Source organism: Natator depressus, chromosome 1, assembly GCF_965152275.1.
Source record: "Natator depressus isolate rNatDep1 chromosome 1, rNatDep2.hap1, whole genome shotgun sequence".
NCBI lineage: Eukaryota > Metazoa > Chordata > Testudines > Cheloniidae > Natator > Natator depressus.
The window spans coordinates 20126143-20153474 of NC_134234.1; the positions used below are offsets into that span (position 1 = coordinate 20126143).

Here is a 27332-nt window from a genome sequence, read left to right on the forward strand (position 1 = left end):
TTAGTAGGAACGCCCACTAATGGCTGCCCGCTGTAAACGTCTCTCAAGAATAGTGTTTCCCGTGTGTTTACAAAACCAGAGCGAGTTCTATGTACTGGACTTAGGGGTGCGTTGACATTAAACCCAAACTGAAGCATTGTGCTGCATACCCTTTATTTACTTAAGAGGGTCGGGGGGGAAATTCTAGGGCCTTTCACAGCTCAGAACTGTACAGGTCTGTAAAACATAGGACAACATTCATAACTGCAACACAGAGCTTGGTGAAGTGAACTTTGCTGGAAGCTTTGGGGACTGAAATCTCCCTGCTCTCCATCGAACAGCTGCCCCATACTGCCTTGCCAACATGCCTCACATCTGTGCCAGGGGCTGTGACACAGAGGCTCCTGGGCAAAGCGCCTCCTGTTCTTTGCAAACAACTCTCACCTCGGTCCTGTCAAACTCACTACACCCAACACATGTCTTACAGGAGATGTATCTATAAAGATTAACATGTAAGGTCTCTTTAGAAAGCTCATAATTTAGCAAGACTCATAACCATTGTGAGATGTATGTACACGTAATATTTAAGGAGTAGTGTATTTACACGGAAAATGAGCTGTATGGTCTTGGAGTAAAAGTTAGCCACCAGGACATAATATGTCTCAGTGAAGGCCCATCCCTAACAGGAGGCAGGGTCATCATGCCCTAATTAGCCAGTGATGTAATGCAAGGCTCAGTTGTCTAGCCTTGCTCCATCCCAGGACTTTCAATTGTTTGCAGTTGTCTCTGATGGTTTTCCATTGAAATCACTTGGAGGTAAAAAAGGAACATTACAACAGCCAGAGTATCATCCTCTCTATGAACAAAGACAAAAGACTGTTTCAGAATAACACAGAGTGGGAAAAGGTGCTCTGTATCCTTTCACTGAGGAGATATTTTGGGGACCAGGGATGTTCTCATGAAAGATTGGATCCTGGTTCCCGTGAAGCCAACAGACTGAACTTAGGTGGGGAAACCTACTAAATTAGATAGGAAAGGTAACTATTAATGAGTGTAGACCCAGGTTCACATTTTATGATTTTGTTTTGTGTTGTAACCATTTGTTTCCATCCCTCTCTCTTGTTTCTAGTGGAACCTCCATTCTTTCTTAAATAAAACTTCTTTTGGTCTGTTATAAATGTTCACAAGTACTATGTAGTTTACAGGAGTGGTGGCTTACAGTAAAACTGATAAACTGGGGTACACTTCTCCTCTGGGGGCAGAGGATCTGGGATTTCTGTGAGCAGCCAGTGTCAGGGTCTGGGTATCACGAGGGAAGAATTCAAAGGGACTCAGGGATTGGGATGTACTATTGTTAACCTGCAAGGTGAAGACAGGACGGGTATAGCCCAAAGGGGAGTGCTTGAGTGACTGACAGGCTGGTGGACTTAGGGAAATGATACCCAGCCACGCACAGGAAGGACTCCCTCCTGTTGGAGGGAGGGGGTAATACGGTTACTCACAGTCCTGGGTACCCCAAGAACCATCACAGGCATGACAGTGTAGGTCTGTTTCCATGGGCTCACTGCTGCTTTCACCTACCAATGTTACCACCTGCCAATAATCATGAAGGGGTGATTTGTGATATGACCACTTGTCCACTACGACCTCAACTGAGCTCAGTTCATTCCACGTACACCACTAAACCACTATCAGATGGCAATGACTGAGCGTTAGGCTGACTTCAAACCAGCAGCCCAGATGGGAGAGTATATCCCTCTGCCAGACTCCTGAGCCAGCCAATCTTCCCACTTGTACTCTTTTAAGAAAGCCTTCTTTCTATCTGAGTTTGCCATGTGAGGAAACAGAAGACATCAAACCACATAAACGAGACAATCTCAGGAGCAAACAGACTGACAATAGTGAATATTGTCACAGGATTGTTTTGAGATATGCCACAAGGCAAGGGTGACCAGATACCAAGTGTGAAATATTGGGACACTTTTTTTTCCCCCGAGGGGAGGAGGAGTGTGTAGTTGCATATATAAGACAAAGACCCTAATATCAGGACAGTCACCCTACACAAGCTGGACAGGTCAAAGGGTAGGGACCATACAAAAAGCAGCCCACTGCTCCTCCAGATGTGGGGGTTCAACACTCAGTCAACAACCCATCCTCATGAAAAAGTGAAGCTATAGAAACACAAGGGAGCCATTCCACACACAGTATGATAGGAACGGCAGAGCCCTGGGTATGCCCTAAGCGCCATCTGACAGTGCGGGAAAGAAAAGTTCTGATTCAGAATTTTGTGATTTGGCTACACAAGGCCAAAAAAGTTTCACACAAAACACAGGTGCATTTGTTTCCATTTTGAATCCCCAGCCCAGTTTCGTGTGATAGCTCTGATGGAGTTACTCTGATTTTAACAGGAGGAGGATCGGTCCCTCTGTCTGTTATGGTTTCATTATGCAAAATGAAACCATACACAGCCCAAGGAACTTATTTCAGACTAAGGAAAGCAACAAAAAAGGACAAATATAAAGTCTGTATGAGAAAAGGCAATGCAAAGCAACTCTAGGAACAAAGTGGCTGCCGTCTCTACATACATGTGGAATTCTCTGAAATCTTAAAGATACAGCACATGCGAAATGAACACGTCATAGCTGCATACGTCAAACCTGTGAAATCCATTCTTGTAGTTATCTGAAAAATGGCAAAGTAGATCTCTCCATCCTTAGAGGTTTTTAAGGCCCAGCTTGACAAACCTTGGCTGCACAAATGAATAGCAGAACTGACCTCGGTATATTGAATGTTTGTCATCAGGCTCCCTACATGTTTTGTTATACGTTGTTATTACCTGCAAGATGCTTTTTAAAATTAATGGTTTACTCTTCTCCATGTTAATTTATTCATCATTATTATTATGGTAGCACCGAGGTCAAGATCCCAGGCTGCTAGGCACTGACCAAACACAGTACTAGGTTGCAGTCCTTGCCCCACAGAGCTTCCAGGCTAAACAGTCGGAACCACAGGCCCTGACTTTCCTTTTTCCGGGTGGGTGCTCCACCCCCACTCCGCCCCTTCCCCCAAGACCCCACCCCCACCCCGCCTCTTCCTGCCCCCACTTTGCCCCGCCCCCAACCGCACCCTGCCCTCCCTCCACCTCTTCCCGCCCTCCCCACTCTTCCCCTCCCCCAACGGTGCCCTGCCCTTGCTCCGCTTCTTCTTGCCCCCACTGCGCCCCCCTCCCCCCAGCTCCTCCCGCCCACCGCCGAACAGCTGCTCAGCGGGGCCCACCATACAGCTGGTTGGCGGGGCCTGCCAAGTAATTGATCAGCGGATGGCTGATTTATTTTATTTTTATACTATTTCATTTTCCCATGGGTGCTCCAGCCCTATAGTCAGAACAGACAAAGATGAGGGGAAAGGGTATAATATATAAGCAGAGGGAATAATACAATGACTAGCAAAGGGTATGCTCGTACCGTGGTTTTTTGTTGGGTTTAGTGGGAAGGGGATACGTTAAACAGAAGGACAAGGGAAGGGAAGGGGATGCTGACCAGAGGTGGGGAGGACGGGGGGGAAGAAGGACTGAGCCAGGGGCAGGAGTGAAATGAGGCTGAAACGAAGAGGCTGGGCAGGAGGAGCTGGAACAAACAGCCCGTTAGCAAAGGGGAGAGAACATATAGTCAAGACTATCGCAAGTACTCTGATAGTATCGGTCCCTGCCTCTGCAGTGAGGAGAAACATTAATCTGAGAGTCTTTCACACGGCATTGCGTGTTTTCTTTTAGCAGTCTAACTATGATTAACAGATCAGAACTCCCCTGTCAAGGTTCCTTCCCCCCTCTGAACTCTAGGGTACAGATGTGGGGACCTGCATGAAAAACCTTCTAAGCTTACTTTTACCAGCTTAGGTTAAAACTTTCCCAAGGTACAAACTATTTTATCCTTTGCCCTTGGACTTCCACTGCCACCACCAAACGTTTATCTGGGTTTATTTTTATTAGGAAAGCATTGTTTGGAAACGTCTTTCCCCCCAAAATCCTCCCAACCCTTGCACCCCACTTCCTGGGCCCCTAAATAGGGTACTTTAGTATGGGTAGCTTGTATTTCTAGGGCTAGACTGACCCTTTGGCTCACCAATGAAGGGCAGTGCACAGCTGCTCCGCCCGGGAGCCGCCCAAGGATGGAATGGTGACGCAGAGAATCACAATTCTGCTCATACGTCCGTGTTGCTCTGGAGAGGAGGGAGGATTGATTACTACAGCCCATAAAAGGGTGCAACTTATTTGACCTCTGTCCGTGCCCACTCTCGCGTGTTGGGTGGTGTGACGGGGTTTGACTCACCACCGCTGGCACCTCCTGCCAGTCGCTCTGGGAATTAGCTCTTGACCGCTGCGGAGTGCCCTCGATGCATGGTGTCAGGCCCATCATTTGCTCTGCTGCCCTGGGACCTGCGTTGCTCCCTGCTTGGTGGCGTCCTCTTCAGGACAGTCCTTGTCTGCTTTAGGATACTGCCCTCCGCTTCAGTCTTGTCCCTTTTTGGGGGGGTGTTGTTAACTGCAGTCCTTCTGTCTGCACCTGCCTCAGTGGCCAACCACAAGCTTGTAGCCTAGCCCCTTATCTCAGGGGCCAGTTGCAGTCTGTCTCGACGCCTCTCCTCAATGGCCAGGTGCATTGCAAACGGGAAAAGGGGGGACCCAGGCCCGCCCGCTACTCTGGGCCCCGACCGAGGGACCCTCTAGCGGCAGCCTCTCTCTGCCCTTTTCCTTCCCCTCTTGCCTGCTTAGTCTCCCTGGGCCACTTCCCCTTTGGCCCTGTGAACCTTCCTGACCCTTTGCAGCAGGGCCACAGCCTGGCAGGTAATGGGCTGGAGCCCCTATCTGCTCCCCCAAGCCTGCCCAGCACTGCTCTGTCCAAGGTGCTGCTCCTTTCATCAGTCCTTCTCCCTAGCTGGACAGCCTTTATATAGGACCTAGCCCGGTCCTGATTGGCTGCCCCTTCCCCCACCCTGATTGGCTCTCCCAGGCCTTCACTGATTGGCTGCTGGTTCATGCAGCCTCTCTGGTCTGGCTCAGCCCGTTTTCTCTGGGGGTGGGAATATCCAGAGATCCAGGGCTGTAAGATAGATCCAAGCTGGACCCACGTCCAGGTAGGCCAAGTGTAACCCTTCTGCCAGCCTGTAGCAGGGGTCAGGTTCAGTATCTTGGGGTTCCTCTTAACATTTACAAAACAGAGCCAGATCAAATCTCCACCCCTATAAATCTGGTAAAACTAAATACCAACCCTGGGCAGCTCTAAGAAATGATATCTCCACACTTGCAAGCCCTGAATCTGTGTATAACAAAGGAAAACTTTTATTTAAAGGGGGAGAGAGCTCAGCATTAATGTGGGAAACACTGCAACAATGATTAAAAAGTATGTAAACAATGAGTAAACACCCACCCCATAATATGTTGAGCAGTCATCCTTTGCCTCAGTTTCCCACCTCCTCTTGTGACTGTCTGATGGATGAACACTCCTTTAACACACCATTCCCCTTTTCGCTCTGCTGCACACCGCTCACAGTTGGTTGTCCAGAGTTAGCGAAGTCCCAGAATCCAGGGGTGGGTTCACATGGGTTCATCTCTCACCCCTGACCTCTGTCACCCCTGCCTCTGCTTTCTACTGCCACTTCTACCATTAGCTGCCATGCCAGTCTGAGGTTCCACTACTTAGCCCAGTTCTGAGTGATTTCAGCTCTTTGCAATTTCACTGCATAATGGGGAACTCTCTGCTATTGCATTCTCTGCATTACTTTTCACTATAACACTATCCCCATACTAAGTTTAAAATTCAGGTACTACACTAACTTATCAGTAGTTTCAGCGCTAATGATCACTGAACAAATATGAGGACTCTCAATAGAATTTATGCATCTATATCTTTAAGCCCCAGAGAAAGAAGGTCAGACAATATCTAGACCTCTTTAAATAAAGTCCCCACCTGCTCTGAACTTCATTTGGATTTAGCATCACGAATCCCTCCCCCTGCTTAGTGAGTGAAGTTAAAGTTACGGTGATCCTCTCAGTTAGGGTCTATATTACATACAATTCCGCTGCCCTTTAGTCATACAATCATGATAATAACATTTCATTACTCCTGCCTCTAGGACTAAAGTGAATTTTAACCCAAAACAGCCAAAAGTAATCCCTTTGGCAAAGCAGGTCTGTCTGCTGATCACTAGGCAAAGTATGTGTGTCTATGCAAATACAGTCCACTCCTGAGGTCTTTACCCCCAAGTTCATCAACAAATGGCAAAGGAGAGTTCCTTCAGACCCTGGCTTACACAAGCAAGGTCTTGGAAGAGGCCTCATTCTCTCCTGATGCATTCCTTGTCTGAGTAAACCAGGACATAATTTAGCCCTTTGTAATCTTCAGGACTGACAGTTGTTTATTGAAATGAATTCCTAAGTGACTGCAGAGTTTTAGCTGGCTAAAGGTCAAGCAGCTTTCAAACAATGTTTATTTATTATTAATTATTATTATTATTATTGAGAGGTAGAAATTTGAGCTTGATGCAAAAATCTGCTTCTGGGAGTTCATTTTAATAAGTTGTTTTTTCCCCTTGTTTTGATGTGCATAGTAGTTCTGAATGAATTTTTTCCCCTTGTACAGATTGGATTTCTACTGCTTTTCATTGTAAAGGAGAATTCAATTTCGTGTATTTCGTGTATTTTCGTGTATTTCAAAAATACATAGATTAGGCTCTTGTCAAAGGAGAAAAAAAGAAAGGCAAAGAGGCATGAGTGAAAAGTACCACAACCAAATATTTTCCTCTAATCTATAATCTTTAGCTACAGACAAAGTGAACTCAGACAAGTTAATGGGTTTGAACAGAGACTGGGAGTGGCTGGGTCATTATACACATTGAATCTATTTCCCCATCCTCACACCTTCTTGTCACACCTTAAGTATCCTCACACCTTCTTGTCAATTGTCTAAATGGGCCATCTTGATTATCACTACAGAAGTTTTTTTCTCCTGCTGATAATAGCTCATCTTAATTAATTAGCCTCTTACTCCACCTTTTCATGTTCTATGTATATATATATATATATATCTTCTTACTATGTGTTCCATTCTATGCATCCAATGAAGTGAGCTGTAGCCCACGAAAGCTTATGCTCAAATAAATTTGTTCTTCTCTAAGGTACCACAAGTACTCCTGTTCTTTTTGCGGATACAGACTAACACGGCTGTTACTCTGAAACCTGTCATCATGTAAGAAGATGTTTAACTTCAAGCATATATTTCAATGCATTCCTGAATTGTGGTCTAAGTGCCTGGGATGCATTGCTCACTATATCACAGCCCAAAGCTAGTTTGACCTGAATATATTTTCCTGTCTCTCCTGCTTGTGTGTAAGAGCCAAAACTTTCAAACCTGGGTACCTAAAGTTAGGCTCCTAAGTCCATATTTAGGTACCTAACTGGTTGGGAACTGTCAGGCATCTAGCCCAAGGGTCAGCATGGGTGCAGGATCCAAGCATTGGAAACTAGGGGCTAGGGTCAAAACCAGAGTCAGTAGTCAGAGCCAAGAGCCAAGCCAGAGGCAGGAACCAAAGATCAGAGCTGAGCTGGAATCACAAGGAGCAAGCAAGTTAACAGGTAAGGGGAAAGGTCTGAGGCAAGGACAGGGCTGGGGCAGCAGGAACAAAACAACACAGGAATAGCTACAGTAGCAGGCATGCACATTAAGCAGCCAGCAAATTGCTACTGCTGGATTAAGAGCTGGTCTGCTGGCCCTTCCATCCACTCTGGTGGTATTGCCAATCGGGCAGCCCGCCGCAGGCCAGCTGCTCTCGTCAGGCCCTGATTCCTGACAGGGACAGGGATTTCCTATAATTCCATTTCCTATAATACTGACTTCACAATATTCCTTAATTAAACCACTAGAAAGGAAAGGAAACAATAGAATAATAACAGTAAAAAGGACATTGTTGCTGGAATGTCCCTTGATGACAAGATGTCATTCAGATTATGAAAATTTATATGTAATACTTTAAAACTTTAGACAAAAACATTTGGCTGCAAAAGTTGAATATATGTTACCATGTACATCTTCCTGTTAATTATATTTCTTTCTTATTAAGAACATGAGAACAGACATAGCGAGTCAGAGCAATGGTCCATCTAGCCCAGTATCCTGTCTTACAACTGTGGCCGGTGCCAGATGCTTCAGAGGGAATTAGAACAGTGCAAATTATCAAGTGATCCATCACTGGTGTCCAGTCCCAGCTTCTGGCAGTCAGAGGTTTAGGGACACCCAGAGCACGGGTTGCATCCCGACCCATCTTGGCTAGTAGCCATTGATGGACCTATCCTCCATGAACTTATCTAATTCTTTTTAGAACCCAGTTACAGTTTTGGCCTTCACAACATCCTCTGGAAATGAGTTCCACAGGTTAACAGTGTGTTGTGTGACAAAATACTTCCTTGTGTTTGTTTTAAACCTACTGCCTATTAATTTTAGTGGGTCACCTCTAGTTCTTGTGTTATGTGAAGGGGTAAATAACACTTCCTAATTCACTTTCTCCACACCACTCTTGATTTTATAGACCTTGATCATATCCCCCGTTAATCATCTCTTTTTTAAGCTAAAGAGTCCTATTCTGTTTAATAACTCCTCATGTGGAAGCTGTTCCATACCCCTAATAATTTGTGTTGCCCTTCTCTGTACTTTCTCAAATGCTAACATCTCTTTTTTGAGACATGGTGACCACAACAGCACGCAGTATTCAAGGCATGGAAGAAGCATGGATTTATACAGTGGCATTATGATATTTTCTATTTTAGGGTGAATCTACACTTGCACTGCTTCAGCGAAGATGCTACCTACTCCTATGGAAGATGCTACCTATTCCTGTCACCTTAGCATTGTCTACACCAGGGGCTAGGTCAATTTTACTGGGCTGCACAGGGGAATGGGTTTTTCACATCCCTGATCAACGTAGTTATACTGACCTAATATCCTAGTGTAGACCTGGCCTTATTATATCCATGATATCCCTTCCTAGTGATTCCTAACATTCTGATAGATTTTTTGACTTTCACTGCACACTGGGCAAATGTTTTCAGAGAGCTATCCATGATGACTCTGAGATCTCTTTCTTGTGTGATAACGGCTAATTTAGACCCCGTCATTTTGTATGTATAGTTGAGATCATGTTTTTCATTGAACACTGAATTTCATCTGCTGTTGTGTTGCCCAGTTACCCAGTTTTGTGAGATCCATTTGTAACTCTTTGCAGTCTGCTTTGGACTTAACTCTCTTGAGTAATTTTGTATCGTCTGCAAACTTTGCCACCTCACTTTTCAAAGTCATGCCGGTGTCAATTTATTTCACTCAACTACATTCTTCTAGTAATGTTATTCTTTAGTTTTATTTTTCAGTCTGGCTCTGACTGATAACATTTTCTGATCAAAGAAAAAACAGAGGTTGTTACCAAAAGTAATGGTATGTAATAAAGTTGTTCCACTCCAACAATTAAAGACATTTTATTATGTAATAAAAGCAGTGCTATTTTTTGAGCTTGAGATGAGCAACATTAATTCATACACTAATTTGCACATGATATATTATTGATGGGATACAAAAGCATTTATTATTAACGATCTTAAAAAGAAATATATATTTTAACATATTAATAACCAGAGTCCTCAGCAGGTTGTAATATGATCTTTCTTAATTGAGACAAAATGTGAGAGTGGCTATTGATTAAATTCAACTGCATGGACTAGCCTTTCCTGTGTTAAATGATCTACCGAGATGCACTAACATGAAAGGGAGGGGAGAGACAACATTCTATGCTGCTGAGGTCCTTATATCTCGCTTATCATCATAGTATCTGAGCATGTTCCAATAGTGCATTTAACAACATGACTAAAAACTGTCACATGTGTTTGTTCTCTCATCCTCTCCCCAGGAGAAGAATTATGTGTGCAGTGGAGAGTTTTGTGTTGGCAGAGTTTCTCTTGTTGTTGTTATTAATGTGCACGTTGCTATGTGCTCATATTAGGGAAGGTAGGTGGAAAAGGTGTGCTTTGCACTTGGAGTGGAGGGTGGTGAAGTTTGGGATGGTCCTTAATTCCTGTAGCAGTTCATTCCACTGTCTCAGACCAGCCTGGAAGAAAGTTTTGTCTCTTGCACAGACAAACTTTACCCTTTAGGGGGGATATCCTGGGTCCAGCCAATGGACCACCTTGAAGATAAAGACTGAGACCTTGAACTTGATTGGATATTCTATGGGAAGCCAATGTCGAGACCACAGGATAGATGTGATGTATTCAAGGTAGCTTGTGTTGCTGAGAGGCACTGCACTGTTCTGTACTAGTTGGAGTTTCCTAAGCACGATATATAACATTGCTGGCATCCAGAAGGGACGTAACAGAGGTGTGAATAACTGAGGCCACACCGTTGTCTACCAGGATGGGCTAGGGGTGGTACAGCCGCCAGAGGAACTGCTGGCATTCTGCTCCTTTCCCTGCTGTGGTTCCTGGGAGAGCCCTGCGGTTCAGGGCTCTCCTGCAAACCTCAGCAGGGAAAGGAGCATAACATAGGGCCACTGGGCAGCCGCACACCGGCAACTCCTCTGGTGCAGCTGCTGTACCACTCCCAGCCCGGCCCCCAGCCCTTCCATGCAGCTGCGTCTCCTGAGTCCTTCTGCCTGGGGTCTGGACAGCAAAAGTCTCCAGTGCAGTGGGGGGAGGACAACGGTAACACGGGATGGATGTGGATCATGGGAAGGGGATGGGAAGAGCACGGGGCCCCAGGCTGGGGGAAAGATGGGGAGGAATCATGTGGGGGGTCACGTGGGGAGGTCATGTGCCCCACCCCCACTGTGTCCCTCCCATGAGTTCAGTGTGCCGGCAAGAAATGATTTCTACTGGCACCACGGCCTGTAAGATACAGGATACCAGTCTAGATGGACCACTAGTCTGATTCCTCTGTTTCAAAATTTTTAAGGATCCGCAGCTCATTACGCGGTTATTTGCCCTTCTAAAAGGAAAGTCCTGTAGTTAAGGCAAATGTCTAAGAGCAAGACCTAACTTCTATTCTTAGCTCATTTGTTCAAGTCACTTAACTGTGAATCAGTTTGCCCCTCTGTACAATGGGGATAAAACCACTTACTTATTTCACAGGATTGCTATGAAGCTTTCATATAATAATATCTGCAGAACACTTTGAGTTCCGTAGATTAAAATCACTACAGAAATGCAAAGTATCAAGGGGACATATTTAAAATTCAACCTGATGGGTCAAAAGAAAAGATTAATTAGGAAACAAATTTGCATTGGTTTCCAAGGGTATGGACAAGGTGATCTACCAGGCATTTTCATCTCAATTTTTTATTAGAATGGGTTTGGCTAACAGTGATTTATAGAAGCCAAAACAATGAAGTATCGCTGTGATTTGCGGAATATATAAAGTTTGGTGGTGCTGTCTAGGTCTCAGATATACAGTGCTAGTGATGTGATATGAACTGTTGCTGTTCTTTGCATCACTTTTCACTTATATTACAACATTACCATGTAGTTGTTAATAACTGCCTGATGTTATGGTACCCTCCGACAGAAGACTGTACATACTGCAATATCATAGGCACAATGGAATGAATTCTGGGTGAAGGGGGTAGCGTTAGGTCAGAATTCCCTTGCACTGGTTGGCTTGCATATGTGTTTCTTGCTTAAATAGTACCTTGGTTCCATAAGTTAGTTTTAAAAGTGGTTAAGATTTTTAAATGTATTTAATTAATTACTTAATTAAACGGGCAGAGACCTGCCTATGTTCTTGTGGGCAGGGAGTAAACTCCCAGCTTTGCTAAAGGGAAAATAGCTGAAGCAGCAGTTAATAGGACAAACCTAGGAGATTTCATAAAGAAGGTTCCCAAGGAATCAGACACACAGAAGTCAAATGAGGGTGGTAGGAAGGGGAAGTTAATCAAGGCATATGTTAGACAGTTAATCTCCAGACAGGGGCTTGACCCTGTAACCCTTTCTCCTGCGTGTAACAGGGGTGTGACAAACAGAAGCACTGCTAAGAAACTGCTTGAGACAAGCAGCTGCCAACAGTGCAGACAGAGCCTGGGAGGAATTAAACTGAAACTGCCTAGCTAGCCTGTGTTTGAAACCTGGACCAGCTCTTGGCACTGACACAGAGAAGAGGAGTTACAAGGCCAAAGGCCTGACTAACAACAGTGGGTCCTGGATAGCCTTCATGTGGCTGGGACCACCTAGACATGTGCACTGAGATCGAAGAGATGCCGCATTTGGGGGAAAGGAGCAGCTTGCAGGTTGCAAGCAGTGGGCTTCCAGCATTAGCAGAAGCATAGCCCCAGAGTTGTTCTCTGCTTGGTTGGAGAGAGCTCTTGGCCAGAGGCTTCAGCCAACCAGAAGCTCCCCGCTTCACAGGGAGCATCGCACTCTCCCCCTTCAGCTTGCTGTCCCTGAAACGCCACGTGGAGAGAGAAGCCGGTCCCCCCTGCCCAAACGCTCACAAGCCAAGGAAAGGCCAGTGATGGAGAAACCCAGAGACCTGTTCTTTCCAACGACAGATATGCCTTGTAGTGGGATAGCTGAACACTGAGTACTGGGGACCCTTCACCTAGTTTGGAAGGGGTTTGGGGATGGGGAAGTCCTGGCCTGAGGGCATTCAGCCTGAGGAAGGCTCACCCCATCCTAGGGGTGCGTTGGCACCACACTGCACCCGAGCGACGGTCAGGCCTACCCCATTTATTTCATTATTTTATTGCATAATTTTTCCTCCATTCAGGCATCTGTACTGAGTTCCTGCACAAAGAACGGTGATGCACACCAACCACACATGATCTGTGGGCTGCACCCAGGTCCATTTATATCCTATGTTAGGATTCCGATTACAACTAGTTATTAGAGGGGATATTATTTATTTGAGGGAGGGTCTGACTATTGTTGTGGGTGTAGTTTGTGCATTCGTTTATTGATCCCCTATGATTCCCCAACTCTTCCTTTTACCCCAGTTGCTAGCCTTACACCTTCTTATAATTCAGTCCCATCCTTTCCCCTAATAAAGTACTTGTTCCTTTTAAATATTGGCTGGGCCTTCATTTCTTTTAATACTGAATGTCATGAAGGTCCTAAGGGCTGCATTATTAGTTTACACACCTAACCATTTAAATGGTGGCACTGTACACTGAGAATCCAGTTTAGCGCCAGCAAACTAAGGGTTGAGGCTTACCTTGAGCACAAAGAACCCAGGGTTCATTTGTTCTAAGGTGGAGCATAAAGCCACTTACGAGGGAGGCACAAGCAGATTTTACCTCACTTGGGCACAGGGGGGAGGGGTGTTCCGTGATGGGCTACCATTGCATTCTGAAGATCAACGTACATGGGCTCTGTCAGCCCAATAGAGGAAACAAATTCAAAATGGAGAGCTCTCCAATGGAAATGCCTCCATACATTCCAATCTAATGACAGTGCAGCTGCTGATTCAGCTCCACTGAGGAGGGACAGGGGCAGAGACAGTCTTCTAAACAGCTATGGTCTGGCTGAAGTAAGCCTTTAAAGAGAACAGCCTGAATTAAATTTAGGAGCAAATAAAGAGCCAACTATAAAATATGGATAATTATACTGACATCCTTTGCAACCTATTTCAAGATCTATGGAGCTGGATACTATGGGGGTGGTTATTTTATTTATTTATGTTATTACTAGGGACTTTTTCATGAAGACAGGTTCTTTGTTTCTTCTGTTCATTTATTCTTGCTGCTTCTTCCCACCTTAAGGCCCAGTCATGCAAGGTGCTGAGTACCCCACAAATTTATTCACTGATCAGCCCCAGCATTATATATACAAAATACACCCTGGATGACCACTTTAAAAGCTGTGCTCCGTGCAGTCACGCTAGAAAATTCACTACTGGGGAAAACCCAGAGTGCCTGAGGCCAATCTATATTGCTAGATTACTCAGCAATTCAGTGCAATTCATTCTGCACTCAGATCAGAAATGCCACTGGGGAGTAAGAAAATTGGTGGAAATTGCATCTGCCTTCACTAAGTGACTGAGCGACAAACATTTCAGCCTAATCCACTTAAATCATAATTAAACTTCCTAGACAATGGCCCCTCTATTTTCAATGCTGTTTTCACAGGCAGCAAGATAATCCACTTCCTTTAGCCCTTTTCCTGAGTCAACGTCTTACTTCAGCATATGCAATTGTGTAGTACAGGAAGGAATACTCCTGAGGTGCATCTTCACTAGCAAAAAGGTGCTTTCTTGCCGTGTGTTAGCAACACATAACCTGAGGTAAAATCCTAGTGATGATGAGACAGATTGCAGTTTTAACACAAGTCAGCAGGTCAAGGTACACCCACAGCTCCTCCATAGTCTTTACCTCAACCTGTTAATGTAACAGGCATGGGGAAAGCCCCAGTCAAATGTTAAGTATAATATTGTCCCCTTTTCTGTACCTCAGCTGCAGTGGTACAGAGCAGAGTTTAGATTTTTTTAGAACATATATATACAGTAGAACCTCAGAGTTACAAATACCTCGGAAATGGAGGTTGTTCGTAACTCTGAAATGTTCGGCACTCTGAACAAAACGTTGTGGTGGTTCTTTCAAAAGTTTACAACTGAACATTGACTTAATACAGCTTTGAAATTTTACAATGAAGAAGGAAAATGCTGCATTTAACCATCTTAATTTAAACGATACAAGCACAGAAACAGTTTCCTTCCCTTGTCAAATCTTTTCTTACAAATTTCCCTTTATTCTTTTAGTAGTTTACATTTAACACAGGACTCTACTGTATTTGCTTCTCTCTTTTTTTGGTCTCCGCTGCTGCCTGATTGCATAATTCCAGTTCTAAATGGGGTGTGTGGTTGACCGGTCAGTTCGTAACTCTGGTGTTCATAACTCTGAGGCGCTACTGTATGCAGTGATAGGGTGCTTACCTCACACAGATTGTGAAAGCATTAATAGGAGCCTGAGAGACCAGTTTACTAGCCTGGGTAGGCCTGGACTAATTAGAAATAAAGGTCTGTGATGCTGGCATAACGGGTACCAGCTCATGCCAAGGACCCCAGGCCTCCATGGAATACTGACAAATGCGTAGCTGGAATCCATCTGGCACACCTGTGTATTCATCTTGTTAAAATAGGTATTAGAATTATCAGAATGTGTTTAGTGTTTAGACTTTATGGAATGCTGGTAAATTGCTGCCTGCATTAATCTCACTTACAACACCTGTATACCATATTGTAAGGTAATATTCGAGCATGTGCACTGTATGCCTCTGTAACCATGTAAATCCCTTAGACAGGAGAGAGACATTTAATCCACTTAAACCATAATTAAACTTTCTAGTCAACGGCCCTTCTATTTGCAATGCTGTTTTCACAGGCAGCACGCGTGAAATGCTGGTCTTCAGCAGAAGGTGTTTGCAGCTCAGAGCAGAAGGAAGGAAAGGAATAAAAACCCCTAACAAGAAGGAACTGTGGCCATGTCTACACTAGAGAACTGTACCGATGCAGCTGCGCTGCTGTAAGATCTCCCGTGTAACCTCTCAATGCTGATGGGAGAGAGCAGTCCTGTCAACGTAATTAAACCACTCCTTGCAAGCAGGGGTAGCTATGTTGGCGGGAGAGCGTCTCCCACCAACATAGCGTTGTCCATGCTGGTGCTTCTGTCGGTGTAACTTATGTCACCCAGGAGGGTGTTTTTTCACACCCCTGATTGACATAAGTTATACTAACAAAAGTGCTAGTGTAGGGCAGGGTTTCTAGGCATAAGCAAGAGAACCCCAGTGCTTAGTCTTGGTGAGCCCTAAAGTACATATAGAACTTGCTTATTATAGAACCTTCTATTACCTTTTGACACTTAAAATTGTAATTGTGTATATGTTCTCCTACTTTAATCTTCTAATTAACTTGTTTCCTTTTGCTATATAGTAAATCTTTAGATACTTTATTATAGGATTGGTTACAAGAGTTGTCTTTGGGGTGAAATCTAAAGTGCAATTGACGGGGGGTAAGTGACTGGTCCTTTGGGCTTGGGAGTAACCTGAATATTATTGTGATGCTTGGTTTAAAGGAATCATCGATCGCAAAAGTAGGCCTACCAAGGGGAATGACTGTGGTTCCATGCTAAGGTTGTTATAGTGCCTGATAACTGATTGGTGAAATCTAAGTACAGAACTCACAAACAAGTTCGGGTTTATGCTCTGGTTTTTAATAGTCTGTCCTGAGGTGTGTACATATGCCCATGAGCCACCGCGGGACAGCTTGACAAGCCCATCTTGGGGGAGAGTAGTATTTGTCTCGACCAAGAGTTGGGTGAACCAAGATGGAGAGAGGAGACCAGGTAGGAACTGCCCTTTCTCTGGGAAGGAGCCAGAACAGAAAAATGAGAGAGAGAGAAAGGGAACCAGATCGGCTTCTCCTGGGGCAAGCTGGAAGCCTGACTGAGGCAGGGGACCTGATGAGCCGAAACCTGCTGGAAAACCCTGAGTAAGGGGAGATGCATGCCAGCACCTAGATTGGAGGTGATCAAACCAGAGAGCAGCAGCAACAGAGAAAGCACTGGGCTGAAGGTTTGGGTCATATACTTTTTTTGTTGGGCTTTCATAAAAGATCCTGTGGCCACAAAAGGGACAGGACTCTAAAGTGCTCTGGCCAGAAGGCCGGGAGACCTGTATGGCTGGAATAGGCCAAAAGAAGGTGGGGAAAACTGAAGTGGAGGGTGTTGGGACAGCAACTTTTCCATATATATAAACATTATAAAGAGTTAAATCTCTGAGAACACAAGTGACAATCTCTAGAGAAAAAATGTTTACTAAATATATAGCCATATAAAAATGCACAAGTTTATCTATAATTTTGTGACACACCTGTGTGTATTGTCTAACAACTTTAAAAGATAACACTTGCAGAGACTTTTCCACAAGTTTTCGTACTTGTTGCTACCATGAGTGTAATGCAAATTGTAATTACGCACACACACCTACATACACTTTCCTCAGGCTCTTCTTTAAGTGGATTGACCCTGCTCAGTCTCTGTGCAATGGTGTCCAACCCTTCTATATGCATGGCAGCTCTTTGAACTTGGGAAATAAGACAGAGTCCCACAGTATCCTTCAAATTTCCCTTGAGTCTTTGCAGTGTCAGTCTGCAGCAAATTCTAGTCCTTTTCTCTAGTGGGGTAAGGGAACCTGCAGTCCAACCCAACAAAACTGGCAAAGTCCTGGCAACACAATCCTTACAGCAGACCTTCTGGTCCATGCTCTGGCCCACCAGTGAGTCCTCCAGTCTGTTTTCTTCTCCTTCAACTTATAAAATCTTCCCCCTCCCCTTGAGCTCCCATTGCTTCAATGCTCAGAATGACTCTGAGCATGCTTTGCCAGGCGGCTTGCCCACAATGAAAATCACCCTGTAGTTTCACACAGCTAATGAGTACCACTAGTGTCTGACACACCCAATTTCTGGATGATTCCAGACCATCCAGCAGAGTCACTCACTCACCCCTGACAAGTCTGCTGATACAGAGTCCCCAAAACCAGAACTACGTATCCTCCCCATATTTACCCCACCAAAGGGGTTTCTCTAGGCTTTTACCTTGTGCTGCTTACCACATATTAACTAGCGCAAGGCAAGTACACACCATTCTTCTTAGTGAAGACAAGGCCCTTAAAACCTGATCCTGCAACTAGCTCCTCACAGAGCTTTGTGGACACCATTGAGGCTCCACACAGAGCCACTTACAAACACAGGGCCTGAGTGAGAAAACATAACACAAATAGGAGCATCACTTTGTTTGTTTCTATTAGACCAACTCAGAAAACTACCACTGGTTTTTCTATTGTCCTTAGTCAACCTAGTAAAGAGCAGGAGACTACATTTTGTCCCTAGGCTGGCAAATGGTTGCTATAGATCTTTCCCAGGCTGAGATGTAGACTCTGGGCTAGAGTCTGGATAATGCATACAGTGACAGGCGTTATAGAGGCACACCATCTTGAGGGGAGCTTCTTCGAGCATCCTGGTGTGCTCTTCCTATAACCCTTCAGGATTTCAGCATCTCTCCATCCCCTCCTCCCACCAACAAGCCAGTCCCGCTTTGCAGGACAGGGCCAAGTGGGGACCATAGCCCAGTTCTCTCCGTACCCCTCTCACAACCCCTTTGGGGTAGATTGCACCCCAAGGGGTGCGGAAGGAGCACATGGGCTGTAATTTTGGCTGGCTGTCACACATACAGAAGGCAAGACTCTTTGTGCCCTAACCTCTACCAGCACCAACACATAAGGGCCCCTACTTAGTTTTGACAGGGTAAAACAGCCAGGAAAGGGCTAAGGGCTACCTGCCTGTCACATGATCCAGATGGTGATTCAATGCAATGGTGCAGCTGCCTTTCTGGTGGCTGAGAAGCAAGAGAAAGGCCTCTGGGGACTGTCCCCCCTGTTGCGTTGTGTTAATAAATCTGAGGCAAGGGCTTGAACAGATTTGGGTGTGTCGCTGGTTTGTTCCTGGGCTGGTAAGAGCCCAGCAGGATGTAGCAAGATACCTTACAGTGAAGAGGTGAACTAAAAATTGATGGGTATGTGTGTTATCTAAACAAATGTACTATCTCCAAATAGATGACCGGTCACAGACTAGTTGGACTTTTATAAACAACCCGTAGCATCTTGAAACAACTGCCTGTGATTCCACAGAATCCAGGGGCAGGTCTACACTTAAAATGCTGCATTGCCGCTGTAACGCCTAAGTGAAGATGCTCCTAGGGCATGATCTTGCAGAGCATGTATTGTGGATATGCAGGGAAGCACACCCACTGTCGTAAGGCTGCTGAACCACACTCCATGCCCCGTGCACCTACAGGTACCCCCTTGCTTGAACAAATGCTTAGTCCACAGGCTCTGAGATGAAGCCCAGCATATTGCCCTGTTGGAGAGCTCTTTTACCTTCTGGTTAAAACCTCGGGAGCGCATGACTTCCAGAAAACCATGTGCCCCGCTACCCCTACTCATGCCAACGAGGACATTGAAATCCACAAGAATGAAGATGTCCTCAAGTCTGTTCTGCTTGCTCTGTCTTTTTTCAGTTGTTATATTCCTATGGGATTAAGCTTTCCCAGCCCAAGAACAAGAAACGTTCTCCACTGTGGTAGGTTGAAAGAGGATTTTTAATGACCTCTCGGGGATTAAATGAATAATTTAAGATTTACAACGGCTTTAAATGAGTTTTGCTTCTTGCTCAATGTAAAGCATGCTATGAAGGGGGATTTGCTCTCTCTTCCGCGTCTGTTTACGATGGAGTGACACAAAATCCTGCAACCTATTTTTATTTGTGTTAATTGGGCATTTACTGTTGTTTCATTTGTTTACGGCGACATGCATCAAAGACCTTCAAAGCCACTGTGATTGTGCTAAATGGATTGGGTAGATTGTAAAGGTATTTTTCAATTAATTAACATACACAAGTCAAAACAGTGCTGTATGTAAAATACAGCTAGTCATTTGTCTTTCTGTTCTATAATATGCATGTTACAAATATACAGGCCTTCAATAACGGGTGTGAATGTTAGGCAAATGCACTGTGTCTCACTTTTGCAGCCATAGTGGCATACCGTATTACCTCATTCATGTACCCAGTTGTGACCCAGTGGCTTGAATGGTGAGACAGCAGGGCTTTTGTTCAAAGGAAACCCACATATGGGGCTGCTCAGAAGTTCTACTGACAGGATGATTTCAACATTTTAGGGTGCAATTTTCAAAAGCAGTGGGAATTATATGAACATGAACTTCAATGGGACCAGAGTTTGGCCAACATGGAGAACTTCTGAAAATCCCATCCTTATGACTCATTTCTAGTCTGGAGTAGTAACATATCAATTTTTGGTCCCAAATTCCAGAGGTGTTATCAGAGTGTTACTACCTTGGGTTATGGCTCTACCTGACCGGATCTCAGCAGTCTTCGCTATACCCTCACAGTCAAAAGTGTCCAGAGTGAGTATTTATCAAGATGGGTGGTGCCCTGGAAACTTCTCCTCCTACTATGTTGTTTTTCTTGTCCATGTGTCCCTATATTATTTTTTGCTAATTTCTTTTTTCTCCTTCTCTTCTCTCTCCTGACAACACACCAATATGGCCCAAGATGGGTGCCATGGCAGTTTCTTGAAGTTCACAAAGAAAATGTAGGTCCCAGTGGATGGAAAAGTGCAGGATAGGAATTGGTGTCATTGCAAACATCTTCCCACCAATTTCATCCAGTTCTAGCCTGAGGCACTCAAGTGATATGACTACATTGCCTTCTAGTGGCTGATTCACACTGGATATGAATTTTAAATAATGATTTATGGCAAGGTCCTTGAAGAGAAAAAAATTGTGACAAATAGCAGGTGTCACTAATTATTTTTTTATTATTAATTATATCCTTTAGTCCTTGGTAATTGATTTGCTCTATGCAAATCGGCTTCTATACTATCTAAAGTCCTTCCAAAATTAAAACCTACACTAAGCTTGTTAACAAAGATCAGTTTAGAAAAGTGAAAAACTTCTCTCTTCCAAACATACCACCGGCAGGATCTTGGGTACAACAGTTATAGAGCTTGAGAGACTTTGATGGCCAGACACAAATCTCTCACATGCTGGCCTGTAGAGCCCCGTGGGAAAGCCACAGAGCACCCAGATTATCTATTCAGAGGTACAAGAAGGCAGCAGACAGCCCCTGGCACTCAGCACTGGACACTGTTTGAGAGGATGGAATGTTGGGAGAACATTGGGAAATTTAGGGAGAGGAGGTTTTGGAGAGTGACTAACCTCTCACAGGGAGTGAGGAACTGGGACCTTTATGGGGATGGTGTGAGTGTGTGTTGGGCAGAAGAATCAATGAGGACAAGTGGTGTTGGTGTCCTAATTGCGGGCAGCGTGGCAGATCGCTTGTTTGGGGTATTGCAGAGAGGGAGCATAACTGGGAACCAGGCATCTGTTAAGGGAGAGAGAGGATCTGGGAGCTAATTCTGTGGGAGGAGCTTTGTGAAGGGGAAACGGATGTTTGTAGCTGGAATACCGTTAGTCTGTCCAATGGGCTGTCAGGTACTAAACTCCAGATAGGGATTGGGGGAGATTGTGTGGTGCTAGGAGTCAATGTGAGGGAGCAGGGATGGAGAAGCATGGTCATAATATCATTTATCAAGTAGATCCCAGTCTGGAGTCTGGGTCAGCCTGCAGAGATGACCCTGCCTCCTGCTAAGGTTAACCCCTCAGGAAGAAACAATATTGTCCCCAAGAGCAGATTGTGCAGACTGGGCCTTTGATAGTTGGATTCTAGTTTCAGAGTAACCCTGACAACACAGCTAACTAATGCAAGAGAACATCATTTGCATCCTGGCAGCAAAGGGTAAGCAAATCGTGACTCTGGGAAAGAGGTTTTGGTCTCTGTATAAACTCATAGAGTGCCTTCTCCCATACAGATAGACTCGGCAATTTGGAAGGCACTACTCTTCAGTGACTCATAACTCCCCCATTCTGATTCTGAGCAGAGCTGATTTCTAGTCCGATTTGCAGACGTGCTGCATGCCTGCAACTGTTACTAAAGCCAATGGGTGATGTGAGTGCTCAGCTAGGCCAGGTGGGGTCTTGGTTTTGCTTGGATTCTTGCAGGACTTGTTACTACACAGCTCCAACTCCAGAGGCAGCTGGACTCTAGCAAAATTAATCAAGTTGGCAATTTGCCTAAGAATATGCAAAACCAATGAGATAGAGATAATTGTTTTCTTAGTAGGAACTGCCATGCACACAAACCCCTTTCTAGTTCTCTCGTATTTTTAAATAGGTTTATTTAAAATGGTTTTAGTGCTGGTGAACAGTCTTGATAGGCAGTTCTGGAGACTACAGTCTTGCATTCATCCATGTAATAGATAGATGTTGGGCCGTGACAGTGCACAACAATGCTGCACAATGGTTTAAGATAAGAATTGCAGAGGGATTCTGTCTCCAATTGAAACTGCAGGAGGAACGGTTGTTAGGCAGACTGTAGTTACCCAAGAATCCATGAACCTGAGAGTTTTTGTAAGGTTCACAAGTAGTTGACATCCTTACTCAACAACTCTAACCAAACAGGTTGGATGGTCCCAAATGTTCCTCAAAGTACTCCTGTAAACGTGGTATCTTTCATGACAATTCTAATTGAAGGCATGATGTTCCTCAACAAATAGGGCATTTAATACCTCCTCCTCCCACCACGCCTGGCCACTGATGTCCTCTATGTGTTTACATAAAAGATATAATCATAATACCAACTAGACCACAGCAATCCAGATGCCTTAACCCCAACCAGGAGAGATCACCTCTTGAGATTAAAGGATAGCTTAATCTCTATACCATTTCAATCCTTGTCCTCTCTGCTGAGACTGCCAGGATGATACCAATTCGTGCCACCTTTCCTTTTTTTTTTTTCTTTTTTCTTTTGTACACTTGGATCAGAGCTCTGACCAGTGAAAAGATGTCAAATGATAACTTTTGGAATCTAGAGACATGGGGTAGATATTAAACAGTAACTATATCTCATTACTAATCCTCAGAACCATCCATTCCCTGCTAATCTTTAGAGACATTTTAAAACCACATTAATGCACTACAGAGCAAACATTATCCTTATGATCTTGAAAATACTCAACTTTAAATCTTATCTAGCAAATGAATTAAATGTATAAAATGATCACACTACAACACTTCCTTATATGTCTTAGCAATTAAGAGCTTGCAAGTTCTTTTGCTAGAATTGTTATATGAAGTAAATGTTTATATAGTACATAAAATGCTATTTGATTACACAGACATCCAGCAAAAAAAAAAAAATATGACATAGTCTTCAAAACATCGGAAAGATGGAAAAAGAGAGAACCATATCTAGATTGGGATGATATTTCTCAGGACACGTTCAGCATTACTCAAGGCTATTGATATAATGTATAGTTCATTTGACTGACAGCAGTCCAGATAGCAAAACCAGAGTCTGCAGACATCTTTGTTCTCAATGTAATGTGGAACCGGTACCGCATTTTAAACTTCACTTTGTCAGAGAACTGTGGCAGAACTAGCAACTGACATAATTCCACTGACTTTAGTGGGGATTCAACAATGAATTTGGCCCACTTAGTAGAAAAACATAAATCAGATTATAATTACCAAATTTTCTTTCCTTTTGTTTTAGGAAGAGTGAATTTATTAAATAAATGAATGCATGTGAATTCCTTTTAGTCCCAAATACACAGAGCCAACAAGCCTTCTTTTATTCACAAAAAGAGCAGTAAAACCCTTCCATATTTCTCATAAAAATAGTATATATCTCAGTTTCTAAAAGCTATGTTTTCTCTAATGTTGAAAGATGTAGGCAAGCACAAGTCTGAATTCTACACCCTTCTTTGCATTAGCTGCAGGACTTATATCCTGATCTATTTCCCAGTGCAAAACATTACCCTTTGCCAAGTACATTATACGGTAATTAAAAAGAGATCTAGAACCTTTATCAATCAAGATTTCCAAGACATTATAATGGACAGATGCTACTTCAAGATAAGATGAAAGCTTCACATTATCATGATCACAATTTATGCACTATATGGTTCTATAATCAGAGCTAAACTCAGGGAAGATTTAAAAATTGTGGCTTTGTTTGAAAAAGGAGAATGAGTTCCCTGCTTGCAATTAGTAGGAGAAAACCCAGCAGAAGAATTTCACGGATACATGCCTCTTTGAAAAGGGATCTCACATGTGTACTTCATATGCTGAAAGTGGACCAAGGAGTCTCCAGAGAAAATGAATGAATAGTGGTTGTAGCTGAAAAATGATCATAATATCTCTAGGGAATGAATCATTCCAAGGATGACCAATAGGCTACAGCAGCCAGGATTACAGCTTTTTGAAAAATTCGGGCTTTTAAATTTGGGCTTATATTTCAAATTAAACCACAAATAAGGAGAAGAGGAAGAGTGCCCTTCAACTCCGGAAAGCAACCTAAACAAACGATAGTGAATGCAGCTCAATAGGTTATACTAAGTTCTTTGAAATGAATACATTTCTGATGATTGTGCTTATGAATGATGCATCTAAATGCTAGCATTACAGCCAAAGCTAATCCATCCATGATATGTTCATTTAATTAGCAGATCTTCTGATGATTTCACTTACTGATGAGAACCCTCAGAGTTGTAATGCTGATTGGCTGAGCTGGGGGCTAAAGTGTGCCCCTTTTTACTCCATCATTTTCCGTGACCGCTTAGAGTGTTTAACGGGCTGTAACTCTCCTTCTCCTGCAGCAACAAGAGCACCTCCTTGCAACTGAGTCCTGATGGCCTTTGATCAGGTCCAGGTGCTTGACAGACAATCAGCTGCCTACATGGGCTCTTTCCTTTTAAATTAGCTCCCCATAAGAGCCTGGGCCCAGACTCCCCTTAAAGAGACCAGCAACCCCATGTCTCTGTGCTGACATTCATTACCCAACATGGAATACAGAAGCTATTTATCTAGGTTTGCAGTTGGTCCCCATCACCACAGTATCTGAGGGCCAAGTATCTGAGTGTCATTTTTCCTGTGGGGAGCCAATCTCTCTTCCTTCTTAACAAGAGCCTGGCTTTTTTTTTGTGTTAATTCAACATAGAGGTGCATGAGGGTTGGTGAGCAGGGGCTTGTTTCCAATAGAAAGTTACACTGCTCGAGCTGTACAAGTAGAGTTAAAGTGGTACACTCCTCCTAATATAGACACTGTCGTATCAGTGTGAAGGTGTTTTCTACCAATATAGCTATTCCAGTGTAACTAGGGGAATAAGCTATATCGGTGTAAGCACCTTTATGAAGATATAACTGTGTCCACATTAGGAGTTGTGTCTGGACAAGTATTTAGGTAAAAATAAATAAATCCCTAACCAAAATAGTTGTATACGTCCAAGAACTGTGTGTAGACCAGGCCTTTACACGTTAGGAAACACCAGAATTAAGGTTGCTTGTACCACCTTACTGCAGTTCCATTGTGCATATTATTATGATACAGACTCACAAGTGTGGCCATGGGTCAATTCCCTTCCCCTCACTGCATCAGTTTCCTCCAAACTACCAAGGGAAGTAATGGTTTCTCCAAGTCTTGATGTCTTCCAATGAAGACTAAATGCCTTTCTGGAGTGTGTTTTGCTCAAAAACTAGCTCCTGGGCTATACAGGAGGCCTGAGATATGCAGGGAGGCAGATTAGATGAACTAACGGTCTCCTCTGGCCTTAAAGTCTAAAAATCTCTGAAAAACTGAGTATGTCACATTGAGCAGCCTCTGGTGTTTTCATGTGCAGCCTGCTTGATCCCCAGAACTAACAGCGAGTGAGTGGGGTGATACAGGGGGAGCAGCTCAAACATCCAAAGGGGCTGGTTAGGGGCAGGACATGAGCCCTGCAGGGCAGGGTGCATGTGGCGGTGACATCACAAGGGCCTTTTGCAGAAGCTCAGCTTATTGGTCAAAAGAGCATGAGAGGTGGTGACCAGACAGAGAGACTCTGACAACAGTCAAGCAAGACAGGCTGCAGAGTAGGGGCAATCTCAGAGACCACCATGGCTTTGCTGCAGCGCATCTCCTTCCTGAGGTCTCTGCTTGAGGACTGAGAGAGATTTCAGGTTTACATATGTGAACGCGAGGAGGAGCCCCTTCGGATTTTTCTCTTTCTCCACTACCACCTTTGCTACAAAAAAAGATGTCCCTGCTGAGAAGGTAAGAGCCTCAGAGAGGTTTGGAACCTATTCCCCTAGTCTACCTGGTGCTAGCCAAATTCTAGGCATGGAGAACGCAAGGATAAGGTGGGAGAATTTTTTTCCCACCTAGGCCTTTGTCCCTTATAATCACTGGGGACACTAGGGTTTGTCTTTTTTGGTTTCCCTTTTGCAAAAAAGCCACAATCAATCAGATGCTTGATGAATGTTGCTGCTTCTCTCCATTAATTGTCTCTGAGCAGTTCATGATTCTCTCTAATATTCTAGTTCCTTTAAAATACTTGCTGAATAATAATAATAATACTGCTGTGAACAGATGTTGGTCTGTAGCTCATTTGAGATCACTTTATTCTGATCATTCAGTTTATGAAATTCAAGATTGATGGTTAGTTTGAAAGTCAGGACTCCTGGGTCCTATTCCCAGCTCTGCCACTGACTGGCTGTGTGATGTAAGACAAAACCCTTCACCTTTCTCAGCCTTAGTTTCTCCCTCTGTCAGTTAGAACAATCCTCTCATACTACCTCATGGTGGGTGGAGGATGGGGATTTGTGAAGCTACATTTGAGAGTGTCACTAGTAGCAGTGTATAATATGAGGTGTCCTATCACATTGAGTCATGGAGGATTATGACATAATGCAGTAGAACCCCATTTATCCAACCCTCCATTATCCGGCTCTCCATATTGAACAACGAGCACACACAGGTCCAGAAGCAGCCGATTTCTCCTGTGGTTGTTAGATGTTAGGTGTTGCAGCCTCTCACTTTCCCATTCTCCGGATTATCCAAATTTTTGATTAGCCGCTCTGGCCCCAGTCCAAATTAGATTGGATAAATGGGGTTCTGCTGTATAATAGCTGAAATATTCTATTTTATTTGTACTTTATTATTTTAAAATCTTTAAGAGGAGCAACTACTTAGCCCAGACTGAATCATCTTACCTAGTTTTCTAAATCAGAACTGTCTGTTCTTTGTGTGCGATGAGAATTTAATAGTATGTGACAAACAGGAGATGCTTTTGTTTTGCCAAAAAATATTTTTTGCAAAGAATTTTCATCCGAATTGATTTATTGATTTTTATGTAGTGAGTCTGGGTGAGATAATGGGCACTAAAGCACTTTGTGGAGGAGAAAGGGTTGTTTCAAGGTGTTGAGCGCCAAGGCATTCTAAAATTTGCTAAAATGTCTTGTCAAAAGAAACAAGAAATTGTCGGGGACAAATTTTAACCACTGGTTCCTGGCTCAGTGTTTGTTGCCTTAACAAACCAAGTGCTGTACACCAGTTCTCTTCTGAGATCCTAGAAAAAGAATATCGTCACGTCCATTAACAAGATGGTACCTATGTCTAAAAAGGGGAACAAAGAAGACCCGAGAACTTACTAGTCGGACTCACTTTGATACCTGGAAAGATACTGGAACAAATTATTAAAACAATCAGTTTGTAAAGCACCTAGGGTTATAAGGACTAGTAAACATGGATTTGTCAAGAAGAAATTCCAAACCAACCCCCATTTCCTTCTTTGTCAGGGTAACTGGCCTAGTGGATGTGGGGAACCAATAGACAAGATATTATTTTGGTGTTAATAAGGGTTTTGACACAGTCCCACATGACAGT

The 27332-nt window shown here is 43.8% G+C and overlaps 1 long non-coding RNA gene across 1 annotated transcript in view; it reads right to left on the reverse strand.

Moving 5' to 3' along the window:
• LOC141981415 (uncharacterized) overlaps positions 1–27332 on the reverse strand; it is a 56308-nt gene that overhangs the window by 11646 nt on the left and 17330 nt on the right. The window lies entirely within an intron of this gene.